The sequence below is a fragment of the Rhipicephalus microplus genome, unplaced genomic scaffold, assembly GCF_043290135.1.
Source record: "Rhipicephalus microplus isolate Deutch F79 unplaced genomic scaffold, USDA_Rmic scaffold_401, whole genome shotgun sequence".
NCBI classification, from domain to species: Eukaryota; Metazoa; Arthropoda; class Arachnida; order Ixodida; family Ixodidae; genus Rhipicephalus; species Rhipicephalus microplus.
In genome coordinates, this window is record NW_027464965.1 from 22,501 (window position 1) to 35,000 (window position 12,500).

At 60.7% G+C, this 12,500-nt stretch overlaps 2 non-coding genes and 1 pseudogene across 2 annotated transcripts; all 3 read right to left on the reverse strand.

The window, feature by feature from the left end:
* Nucleotides 1–117, reverse strand: part of LOC142794347 (large subunit ribosomal RNA) — a 6,487-nt pseudogene extending 6,370 nt beyond the window's left edge.
* A 1,154-nt stretch (nucleotides 118–1,271) lies between these two features.
* LOC142794344 (5.8S ribosomal RNA) lies at nucleotides 1,272–1,424 on the reverse strand. Its single transcript, XR_012892269.1, has one exon. It is a non-coding gene; the product is annotated as a 5.8S ribosomal RNA (ribosomal RNA).
* A 1,719-nt stretch (nucleotides 1,425–3,143) lies between these two features.
* LOC142794340 (small subunit ribosomal RNA) lies at nucleotides 3,144–4,958 on the reverse strand. Its single transcript, XR_012892265.1, has one exon. It is a non-coding gene; the product is annotated as a small subunit ribosomal RNA (ribosomal RNA).
* Between the last annotated feature and the right edge of the window lie 7,542 nt (nucleotides 4,959–12,500).

Consider the following 12,500-nt stretch of genomic DNA (forward strand, 5'->3'; position numbering starts at 1 on the left):
GGTGCTGGGCTCGGTCCCGTTTCGCTCGCAGCTACTCGGGGAATCCCTGTTGGTTTCTTTTCCTCCGCTTAGTGATATGCTTAAATTCAGCGGGTTGTCTCGCCTGATCTGAGGTCGACAGCGGATACATTCGCTTCCATCAACTTCCTGCACGACCGCGTGCGCTCGCCCTACCAAGTGCGCCCGCAACCCTGTACAGGGCCACTTCTTCACAAGGCTGGCAATCGGCTTCCCCGCTGCACGCGTGCGGCGCACAACCGGTGTGACGTGGAAGTGACGGGACACGTTCGTAAACCCATCGCGAACCGAGTACGACGCCCTACCAAGTGCGCCCGCAACCCTGTACAGGGTCACATCTTCACAAGGCTGGCAAGCGGCATTCCGCTGCGCGCGTGCGTCGTCCGAGCAGTTGCGTGATAAACGACCGTGTCGAAAGCCCAAACACCGCCGAGGCCAGTCGCCGCCGCCGCAAGGGCAGCCACGCAGCCTGGCGAGAGGCATCGTCTCGTGTAGCGTCGCCCCCGCCCCAACTGGAGTGGCCCAGTTTTTTGAACGGGACGGGAACTGCGAAGCACTTAGACCGACGGCGGACTACGACGAGAACGCCTTAAGCTTCGCCAACGTTTCGCCAACTCGTGCGGGAGACTTTTTCCGCTTCGCGGCAAGTCGTCGCGCCGTGCTCTCCGCATCAACCGCGTACGCAGCGAACCGCAAACGTCGGGCGCAGCCTCCTCACCTCCCTGCGCTTTGCGCGCGAACGTTCCCTGTTCGCGCGGCAAAGCCTGGAGGAGGCACGGCCCCGCAGCGTGTTCGAGCGCCCGGTCTACGGGACACCCTGCTTACTTCGAGGGCAACAAGCGCAACGCAAGGCTGCGATCTCGCGCACTTTGCGCACGGCTGGAGAAGCTTTGCTGGCCGGCTTTCGCTCCTCGTGTTTACCGTGCGTTAAAGTTGCGCGTCCGTGGCTCTCGCAGCTCTTGCGCGCCCGGTCGCAGAGAGGAGTACGCAACCTCGACCGCACTTTCCCTGCAGGCTTCCTTCCGACTCGAAGTCCTGCGGCGGTCTCAACGAGGTGCCACATCCTCAATGCAGTCGGTCGCCCCCGTTTCGGTTGGGCTCTGGCACGACGGTCGCCACCGTCTCGCCCTTGAGTGGCCGCTGTTGGCGCTCGCTGTGAGGTGTTCAGCGTGCTGTCCGTGTTGCCGACGCGGTCAAAACGAGTCGACGGCTCACGTTCCCTTGTGCGCCGAAGGCTCTCTTGATATGTGATCCGACCCTCAGACAGACGAAGCCAAGGGAAGACCCAAGGCCGCAATGTGCGTTCAAAGAATCAGTGCTCAGTGTGTCCTGCAATTCACACCAAGTCTCGCAGCTGGCTGCGTTCTTCATCGACCCGAGAACCGAGTGATCCACCGCTTAGAGTCGTGAAAAAGTGTTTGTTCAATTCCGTACAGTCAAAACCAAACGTTTCTGGCACTCGGCCAAACAGTGGCCAAGAAGGGCGCTTTTCAGCGCACGCTTGGACTCCAAAACTCTGCCGCGCCTTTTTCGGCTGCCGCAAATCGAGCAAACGGTGTGTTTCGGACGGCGTTTCGCTTCCGCTACTTGCGAGTGCTTTCGTGGTCCACCCCTCTATAAATACTCGGGAGGCGTCGAAGCCGGTTCTCCAAGCCGGACCCGTAGGTATCGTTGTGTGCTCGCTCTCATTGGCCCGCCTAACCAGAAAATGCCTGCGGTACACCCATTTGGATAAGAGTGCACGCAGATGCGGGCCTCGACGGCTACACATTTCCTCGGGCGGCCGCCTCCCGGCCTCCGTGGAGCGCGGGATGCACGGTCCCATCGACAAGCCTCTCCCGTTTTTACCGTGGCGTCGCGGTTCACCACGGCGGGCGGGTCGGTCTCCTCCGCATAAAAAGGGGGACCCCCGCTTTTTGTTCCACGAAATCGCACAAGCTTTTTTCGCATCCACGGTTTGCCACCGCACACCAAAATGCCGATCCGGCTGCCTACTTTAGCCAACAGGTGGAGCCAGGCGCGCCGTACTTGCGCGGCACTTCCCACGTCCACCGAAGTCGGTGCCAAGGACCACTTTCGGCGCCGGAGCCGCGTACGAGCCTACTCGAGGCGGAAGAACGAAGCCAGCAAGGGCCTGGCCGCAAGTGCGTTCAATTGTCGGGACGTCCAAGTCCCTCGTTCTTCCGTGCTTCCTCTTTCGGCAAGTCGTTGCGGCACCTTCCCAAAGCGCGCAGACCCGCTAATCGCGACGAGCGCGACGTGGCCGTGCCGCCTTTCCCTCGGCAGCAAGCAAAACGCCTGGCAACGTCGACGCTCCCCTAACCGCGATCTCGCACCGTGTTTCGTGTGGCGAATTCAAAAGCCGGCCGGCGCTGCTGCAACCATTACGGTCGGTACGCATACGCCGCGGAGGGCGGGACGGTCATCGGAGCGTGCGGTTCCTCCATCGAGTACTGCGCACCTCGGCCGTCGCATCGCCGTGCCATGACCGGCCGCGCGTCAACGCGAACCGGTGCCAGCGAGATCCCTCGCCTGCAAGAACCGACCGGCAGCCTCCGTCACCCGAGGACGCGGAGGCGCTTGCCGCGGACGGCGGGACGGTATGCACTGGTGCACAGCGGACCCGTCACATCGCCAGTTCCTTGACCGACCGCCGACGCTTGTGCCGTTCCTCTCGTACTTGGCAGTCGCCGCGCGATTGTCGGGTCTCGTTCTTGCACGCTCGAACGGTCGGGAGGGCACTCGGCTGGCGTTTCGGGAACGCGCAGCCTCGCCTTCTACCGACGTAACCACGACTCGCCGTTCGCGCTCCGCCGCTCCTGTTTACAGTACTAGGCGGTCCCGCAGCGGTCGGGTCGCGCATTTCGAGCGCTTCGAGCCACGGTGCAGTGGCGGGTCGAAAGCCGACCTATGAGTGCGTTGCGCCGTTTGTACCCGCGTCCGCCACCTGGCCGACCGTCCAAGGTCGCGGTGTTGGCGTCCGCTGGGCGCAACAATTTGTCACGGGGTGCCGCTCCACATTCAGGCAGCCCCGTGGGGAAAAGCCGACCCCGCGTCCAAACGGGGTCAGCGGCAGAAAGTGTCGGGCGCAGACGCAGCTGAGGCGCTCACCCTTCACAATCCGTTAATGATCCTTCCGCAGGTTCACCTACGGAAACCTTGTTACGACTTTTACTTCCTCTAAATGATCAAGTTTGGTCATCTTTCCAACAGACCGGCGCAACCGAAAGGCCGCGCCGGACATCGGTCCGAAGACCTCACTAAATCATTCAATCGGTAGTAGCGACGGGCGGTGTGTACAAAGGGCAGGGACGTAATCAACGCGAGCTTATGACTCGCGCTTACTGGGAATTCCTCGTTCAAGGGGAACAATTGCAAGCCCCTATCCCAATCACGAAAGAAGTTCCACGGGTTACCCAGTCTTTTCAGACAGGGATAAAGACACGCTGCTTCCTTCAGTGTAGCGCGCGTGCGGCCCCGGACATCTAAGGGCATCACAGACCTGTTATTGCTCTGTTTCGTGCGGCTAGGAGCCGCTTGTCCCTCTAAGAAGGTTGTAAGGTGCTGGGAACCCCGCACCTATTTAATAGGCTAGAGTCTCGTTCGTTATCGGAATTAACCAGACAAATCGCTCCACCAACTAAGAACGGCCATGCACCACCATCCACCGAATCAAGAAAGAGCTCTCAATCTGTCAATCCTCCCAGTGTCCGGGCCGGGTAAGTTTTCCCGTGTTGAGTCAAATTAAGCCGCAGGCTCCACTCCTGGTGGTGCCCTTCCGTCAATTCCTTTAAGTTTCAGCTTTGCAACCATACTTCCCCCGGAACCCAAATACTTTGGTTTCCCGGAAGCTGCCCGCCGAGTCATTTGAGTAACTCAGGCGGATCGCTGGTTGGCATCGTTTATGGTCAGAACTAGGGCGGTATCTGATCGCCTTCGAACCTCTGACTTTCGTTCTTGATCAATGAAAACATTCTTGGCAAATGCTTTCGCAGTAGTTCGTCTTGCGACGGTCCAAGAATTTCACCTCTAGCGCCGCAATACGAATGCCCCCGTCCGTCCCTCTTAATCATTACCTCGTATTCCAAAAACCAACAGAACAGAAACGAGGTCTTGTTCTATTATTCCATGCAAGTTTATTCAGGCGACTCGCCTGCGTTGAGCACTCTAATTTTTTCAAAGTAAAAGCACCGGCCATCTCGAGGCACACAATGAAGTGCACCAAGAAAGAACCGGCATGATGTTCAGTCCGAGCCGTCGCATCGGGTAGATGCACTACTCGTCTGGAACTGAGATCCAACTACGAGCTTTTTAACCGCAGCAGCTTTAGTATACGCTATTGGAGCTGGAATTACCGCGGCTGCTGGCACCAGACTTGCCCTCCAATTGATCCTCGTTAAAGGATTTAGAGTGTACTCATTTCAATTACGGGGCCTCAAAAGAGTCCCGTATTGTTATTTTTCGTCACTACCTCCCCGTGCCGGGAGTGGGTAATTTGCGCGCCTGCTGCCTTCCTTGGATGTGGTAGCCGTTTCTCAGGCTCCCTCTCCGGAATCGAACCCTGATTCTCCGTTACCCGTAACAACCATGGTAAGCAAGTAACCTACCATCGAAAGTTGATAAGGCAGACACTTGAAAGAAACGTCGCCGGCTCGTGGCCATGCGATCAGCACAAAGTTATCCAGAGTCACCACACAATACGGGCCGAAACCCGATCGATCTTGGTCTAATAAAAGCACCCGTTACCCAAAGGGCTCCAGGCTCACTGCATGTATTAGCTCTAGAATTGCCACAGTTATCCAAGTAGGAAGAAACGATCTAAGGAACCATAACTGATTTAATGAGCCATTCGCGGTTTCGCCTTATTTCGGCATGTACTTAGACATGCATGGCTTAATCTTTGAGACAAGCATATGATTACTGGCAGGATCAACCAGGTAATCGTTCGACTGCGCGTCCGTCCTCGCCCTCGGCGGGCCGGACGCAGTCTGTGTGCGGCGGAGGCCACCTTCAGGCGCCCCAACACGCTTATTTTGCACTCCGAGATGACGGCGTTCGAGCTCGCTACGGCACAACCTTCCCGAAAGACGAGTGGGAGCCGTGCGGCAAGAAGCACGTTCATGCTCGCTCTTTTTCGTTGCATCGACTCGGTCGCGCCGTGCGGGTTGCCCAAGCCCGCTGCACTGTCGGTGGACCGGCCGGAACTAGCAACGGAGCCGAGACTGCAAAGCCGCCAGACGACGGGTCACGCCCGCGTCTTCGGCGCTTTCGCATCTGAATCGCCCGAGGACGACACGGAACACACCTCGATATCGTGGTAAAACGGCACCGTCCGACAACCAGCCCCTAACGCATCAAGCGGATGAGGCTGCAGACGACTGCCGTGGATTCCCCTGGAGCAGACCCGAGGACACGCTTGACGAGGCCGAAGCCCGCCGCATATCAGACACCCGGTCGCTTTCGCGTACGCCGCTCACGAGAACCCCCACATAATAGCAGCGATAAGTACCCAGACCTCCTTGGGCCCTAATACGAGCGTACTCGAGAAAATTTCACCGCGGGTGTGCCCCGAAACGTGTGGCATGTTGAGCGTGCCACAAGTCTACGTCGCTCTCAAACCCGCCGAGGTCGTAGAATTTGCGACCCTACTCACGAAATTCCCACCGAGGATACGGCCGCAAACGTACCGCACCTTGGGTAGGCCACGAGTTTGTGCAACACTACGCTGACGGCACAGCACCGAGGTCGTGCGCGCACGCACGGGAAAATTCCGCCGCGGTTTCTGCCGAAAACGTGAGGCACCACGACTCTCCGCAAGTTCGCGTCGACTGCGAAAGACCGAAGTCGTGAACGACGTGTCCGCTACTCGCCGCCGACACGCTGGACACCAAACGTACAACGACTCGACGGCGTCGTAGAGGCCCACGACGCGGTTTTCCTTAACGACGTCTCGGCGTGGCACCGACAGGTTAGAACGGCCGACCAACGTTCCCTGTCCGCCGTTCGGCTCAGTCGAAGGGCTCGGCGACTTCGGCAACGCTGCGAAGCCGCACGGTGACGCACGCCATGTCCCCATTTTTTTTTTCTTTCTGCGTCTGCCGGGGTGCCCCTATAATAGCAGCGATAAGCACCCAGACCGCCGTGGGTCGCTCGCCCCGGCTGACGTGGTTTTTCGTACTCCTGCGGCGGTCGCCGTCAAGCACGTCCAAATACGCTACTTTCGTGGGCGCATTCACGCTCTTTCGCTTCGCCGGAGTGCCAGCACTCACTCTGCCAAAAACGGCGAACATCCGAGCGGCGGTTCCCACTTTTGCGTCGGCGTCGCAAACCCCGCCCCGGCAGACGAGGTTTGCCGTACTCGTGCGACGGTGGCCGGCGGGCACGTCGAAAGACGCCGATATCGTGCGCGAATTGGCGCACCTTGGCTTCACCGGAGTGCCGCCACTGACTCCTCCAAAAACGGCGAAGATCCGAGCGGCGCTTCCCACTTTCGCATCGGCGTCCCGAACTCCGCCCCGGCTGACGCGGTTTACCGTACTCGTGCGACGGTCGCCGGCGAGCACGTGGAAAGACGCCGATATCGTGCCCGAATCGGCTCCGTTCGGCTTCGCCGGAGTGCCAGCACTGGCTCGGCGAAAGACGACGAACATCCGAGCGACGGTTCTCACTATTGCGTACGCGTCGCAAACCCCGCCCCGGCAGACGCACTTTGCCGTACTCGTGCGACGGTCGCCGGCGAGCACGTAGAAAGACGCCGATATCGTGCCGGAATCGGCCCCGTTTGGCTTCGCCGGAGTGCCAGCACTCACTCGGCCACAAACGGCGAACATCCGAGCGGCGGTTCCCACTTAGCCGTCGGCGTCCCGAACTCCGCCCCGGCAGACGCGGTTGCCGAGCTCGTGCGACTAGCGACCGCGAAGCCGTCTCGCGACGCCGCTTTCGTGCGCGGCTCCCACTGCGACCTGGGTCACCCGAGGTCGACGAGCAAAAAAGAATGTCGAAAAAAATTTTTTTTTTTTTTTGCGTCTGCCGGGGTGCCCCTATAATAGCAGCGATAAGCACCCAGACCGCCATGGGTCGCTCGCCCCGGCTGACGTGGTTTTTCGTTTTCCTGCGGTGGTCGTCGTCAAGCACGTCCAAACACGCCACTTTCGTGGGCGCATTCGCGCTCTTTCGCTTCGCCGGAGTGCCAGCACTCACTCTGCCAAAAACGGCGAACATCCGAGCGGCGGTTCCCACTTTTGCGTCGGCGTCGCAAACCCCGCCCCGGCAGACGAGGTTTGCCGTACTCGTGCGACGGTGGCCGGCGGGCACGTCGAAAGACGCCGATATCGTGCGCGAATTGGCGCACCTTGGCTTCACCGGAGTGCCGCCACTGACTCCTCCAAAAACGGCGAAGATCCGAGCGGCGCTTCCCACTTTCGCATCGGCGTCCCGAACTCCGCCCCGGCTGACGCGGTTTACCGTACTCGTGCGACGGTCGCCGGCGAGCACGTGGAAAGACGCCGATATCGTGCCCGAATCGGCTCCGTTCGGCTTCGCCGGATTGCCAGCACTGGCTCGGCGAAAGACGACGAACATCCGAGCGACGGTTCTCACTATTGCGTACGCGTCGCAAACCCCGCCCCGGCAGACGCACTTTGCCGTACTCGTGCGACGGTCGCCGGCGAGCACGTAGAAAGACGCCGATATCGTGCCGGAATCGGCCCCGTTTGGCTTCGCCGGAGTGCCAGCACTCACTCGGCCACAAACGGCGAACATCCGAGCGGCGGTTCCCACTTAGCCGTCGGCGTCCCGAACTCCGCCCCGGCAGACGCGGTTGCCGAGCTCGTGCGACTAGCGACCGCGAAGCCGTCTCGCGACGCCGCTTTCGTGCGCGGCTCCCACTGCGACCTGGGTCACCCGAGGTCGACGAGCAAAAAAGAATGTCGAAAAAAATTTTTTTTTTTTTTTTGCGTCTGCCGGGGTGCCCCTATAATAGCAGCGATAAGCACCCAGACCGCCATGGGTCGCTCGCCCCGGCTGACGTGGTTTTTCGTTTTCCTGCGGTGGTCGTCGTCAAGCACGTCCAAACACGCCACTTTCGTGGGCGCATTCGCGCTCTTTCGCTTCGCCGGAGTGCCAGCACTCACTCTGCCAAAAACGGCGAACATCCTAGTGGCGGTTCCCACTTTTGCGTCGGCGTCGCCAACCCCGCCCCGGCATACGCGGTTTGCCGTACTCGTGCGGCGGTGGCCGGCGGGCACGTCGAAAGACACCGATATCGTGCGCGAGTCGATGCTTCTTGGTCTCGCAGGAGGGCCGCCACTCACTCCTGCAAAAACGGCGAAGATCCGAGCGGCGCTTCCCACTTTTTCGTCGGCGTCGCAAACCTCGCCCCGGCAGACGCGCTTTGCCGTACTCGTGCGACGGTCGCCGGCGAGCACGTCGAAATACGCCGATATCGTGCCCGAATCGGCCCCGTTTCGCTTCGCCGGAGTGCCAGCACTCGCTCGGCCAAAGACGACGAACATCCGAGCGACGGTTCCCACTATTGCGTACGCGTCGCGAACCCCGCCCCGGCAGACGCGGTTTGCCGTACTCGTGCGGCGGTGGCCGGCGGGCACGTCGAAAGACGCCGATATCGTGCACGAATTGGCGCTCCTTGGCTTCACCGGAGTGCCAGCACTCACTCGGCCAAAAACGGCGAACATCCGAGCAGCGGTACCCACTTAGCCGTCGGCATCCCGAACTCCGCGCCGGCTGACGCGGTTGCCGAGCTCGTGCGACTAGCGACCGCGAACGCGTCTCGCGACGCCGCTTTCGTGCGCGGCTCCCATTGCGACCTGGGTTACCCGAGCTCGACCAGCAAAAAAGAAGGTCGAAAATTTTTTTTTTTTTCTGCGTCTGCCGGGGTGCCCCTATAATAGCAGCGATAAGCACCCAGACCGCCGTGTGTCGCTCGCCCCGGCTGACGTGGTTTTTCGTACTCCTGCAGCGGTCGCCGTCACGCACGTCCAAATACGCCACTTTCGTGGGCGCATTCGCGCTCTTTCGCGTCGCCGGAGTGCCAGCACTCACTCTGCCAAAAACGGCCAACATCCGAGCGGCGGTTCCCACTTTTGCGTCGGCGTCGTAAACCCCGCCCCGGCAGACGCGGTTTGCCCTACTCGTGCGACGGTCGCCGGCGAGCGCGTCGAAAGACGCCGATATCGTGCGCTAATTGGCGCTCCTTGGCTTCTCCGGAGTGCCGCCACTCACTCCTCCAAAAACGGCGAAGATCCGAGCGGCGTTCTCCACTTTCGCATCGGCGTCCCGAACTCCGCCCGGGCTGACGCGGTTTACCGTACTCGTGCGACGGTCGCCGGCGGGCACGTCGAAAGACGCCGATATCGTGCCGTAATCGGCCCCGTTTGGCTTCGCCCGAGTGCCAGCACTCACTCGGCCAAAAACGGCGAACATCCGAGCAGCGTTTCCCACTTTCGCATCGGCGTCCCGAAGCCCGCCCCGGCAGACGCGGTTTGCCCTACTCGAGCGACGGTCGCCGGCGATCACGTCGAAAGGCGCCGAATTCGTGCACGAATCGATGCTTCTTGGTCTCGCAGGAGGGCCGCCACTCACTCCTGCAAAAACGGCGAAGATCCGAGTTGCGCTTCCCACTTTTTCGTCGGCGTCCCGAACTACGCCCCGGCTGACGCGGTTTACCGTACTCGTGCGACGGTCGCCGGCGGGCACTTCAAAATACGCCGATTTCGTGGGCGCATTCACGCTGTTTCGCTTCCCCGGAGTGCCAACACTCACTCTGCCGAAAGCGGCGATCATCCGAGCGGCGGTTCCCACTTTTGCGTCGGCTTCGCAAACGGCGCCCCGGCAGACGCGCTCGTGCGACGTACTCGTGCGACGGTCGCCGGCGAGCACGTCGAAAGACGCCGATATCGTGCTCGAATCGACCCCGTTTCGCTTCGCCGGAGTGCTGCCAGTCACGGCGCAGAAAACGGCGAACAAGTGTTTTTTTTTTTTTTTTTCCTAGAATTTGTGTTATAGAAGGCACATTTGATATCGGACGATAATTTTCAACTTTATCACGCGCACCGATTTTCGTGTAGAGGTTTGCAAGTTTATGGGAATTTCTCCACTTGGAATAATGCGATTTAGTAGTACTACGAGAACTTCATGGATGTACTCAAGGGTACGGGGCAAGTCAGTTACGTCAACACCTGCAGATTTTTTACACTTCAAACTGAAAATTGTTGGTTGTGAGTCCTCGTGTGATATTAAAGGCCGATTCGCTAACACATAGAACAAAGAAAGAAAGGAAGAAAAAACGCCCGCGCTCGCTCAAGAAACCTGGGTTCGCAACAAGTGGCAACAACAAGCAACCGAGCGAGTGCGCCAAAACCCGTGGCGGCCGAACAAACGCGAAGTCCCAACCGCGTCAGCCGGGGCGGCACGGGACAGGAAAAATCACTTCAGCCGGGGCGGCGGGGCACCGAATAAACCTCGTCACCTCGTCGCAGGATAAAAGAGGAAACAAAAAGTCTAAACAGCGTCTGCTGGAGCGAATGCGTAATAAAACAACAACAACAACAAAAAAAAAAAAACACCCGCGCTCAAGAAGTCTGCAATCACCACAAAAGGCGACTGTGACCGAGCAGCGTCAGCCGGGGCCGTGCGGAAACGGAAAAACCGCGACTACCGGGGCGTCGAGGCACCGAAAAATCCACTTCAGCCGCGGCGAAAAAAAAAAACAAAAAGAAAGACGGAGGGGGGGGGGAACCACGTCTGCCGGGGCGAAGGAAAAAAAAAACGCGTCTGCCGGGGCGAGCCCGGGTGCGGCACCACCGGGAAAACTGTGGCAAACAGACATGGCGATCGAGTGAGTGGGCCGCCAGCCAGGCTCAGCCAAAAAGTGCAAAGTCCGAACTGCGTCAGCCGGGGCGGCAAAAACCACGTCAGCCGGGGCGGCGCAAAAAACCGCGTCTGCCGGGGCGGCACGAAACCGCGTCAGCCGGGGCGGCGCGAAAACTGCGTCAGCCGGGGCGAAAGAAAAAAAAAAAAAAAACGCGTCTGCCGGGGCGAGCCCGGGTGCGGCACCACCGGGAAAACTGTGGCAAACAGACATGGCGATCGAGTGAGTGGGCCGCCAGCCAGGCACAGCCGAAAAGTGCAAAGTCCGAACCGTGTCAGCCGGGGCGGCAAAAAACCGCGTCAGCCGGGGCGGCGCAAAAAACCGCGTCTGCCGGGGCGGCACGAAACCGCGTCAGCCGGGGCGGCGCGAAAACTGCGTCAGCCGGGGCGAGCCCGGGTGCGGCACCACCGGGAAAACTGTGGCAAACAGACATGGCGATCGAGTGAGTGGGCCGCCAGCCAGGCTCAGCCAAAAAGTGCCAAGTCCGAACTGCGTCAGCCGGGGCGGCAAAAAACCGCGTCAGCCGGGGCGGCGCAAAAAACCGCGTCTGCCGGGGCGGCGCGAAAACCGCGTCTGCCGGGGCGGCGCGAAAACTGCGTCAGCCGGGGCGAAAGAAAAAAAAACGCGTCTGCCGGGGCGAGCCCGGGTGCGGCACCACCGGGAAAACTGTGGCAAACAGACATGGCGATCGAGTGAGTGGGCCGCCAGCAAGGCTCAGCCAAAAAGTGCTAAGTCCGAACTGCGTCAGCTGGGGCGGCAAAAAACCGCGTCTGCCGGGGCGGCACGAAACCGCGTCAGCCGGGGCGGCGCGAAAACCGCGTCTGCCGGGGCGGCACGAAACCGCGTCAGCCGGGGCGGCGCGAAAACTGCGTCAGCCGGGGCGAGCCCGGGTGCGGCACCACCGGGAAAACTGTGGCAAACAGACATGGCGATCGAGTGAGTGGGCCGCCAGCCAGGCACAGCCGAAAAGTGCTAAGTCCGAACTGCGTCAGCCGGGGCGGCAAAAACCGCGTCAGCCGGGGCGGCGCGAAAACCGCGTCTGCCGGGGCGGCACGAAACCGCGTCAGCCGGGGCGGCGCGAAAACTGCGTCAGCCGGGGCGAGCCCGGGTGCGGCACCACCGGGAAAACTGTGGCTAACAGACATGGCGATCGAGTGAGTGGGCCACCAGCCAGGCTCAGCCAAAAAGTGCTAAGTCCGAACTGCGTCAGCCGGGGCGGCAAAAACCGCGTCAGCCGGGGCGGCGCAAAAAACCGCGTCTGCCGGGGCGGCACGAAACCGCGTCAGCCGGGGCGGCGCGAAAACTGCGTCAGCCGGGGCGAAAGAAAAAAAAAAAACGCGTCTGCCGGGGCGAGCCCGGGTGCGGCACCACCGGGAAAACTGTGGCAAACAGACATGGCGATCGAGTGAGTGGGCCGCCAGCCAGGCACAGCCGAAAAGTGCCAAGTCCGAACTGCGTCAGCCGGGGCGGCAAAAAACCGCGTCAGCCGGGGCGGCGCAAAAAACCGCGTCTGCCGGGGCGGCACGAAACCGCGTCAGCCGGGGCGGCGCGAAAACTGCGTCAGCCGGGGCGAGCCCGGGTGCGGCACCACCGG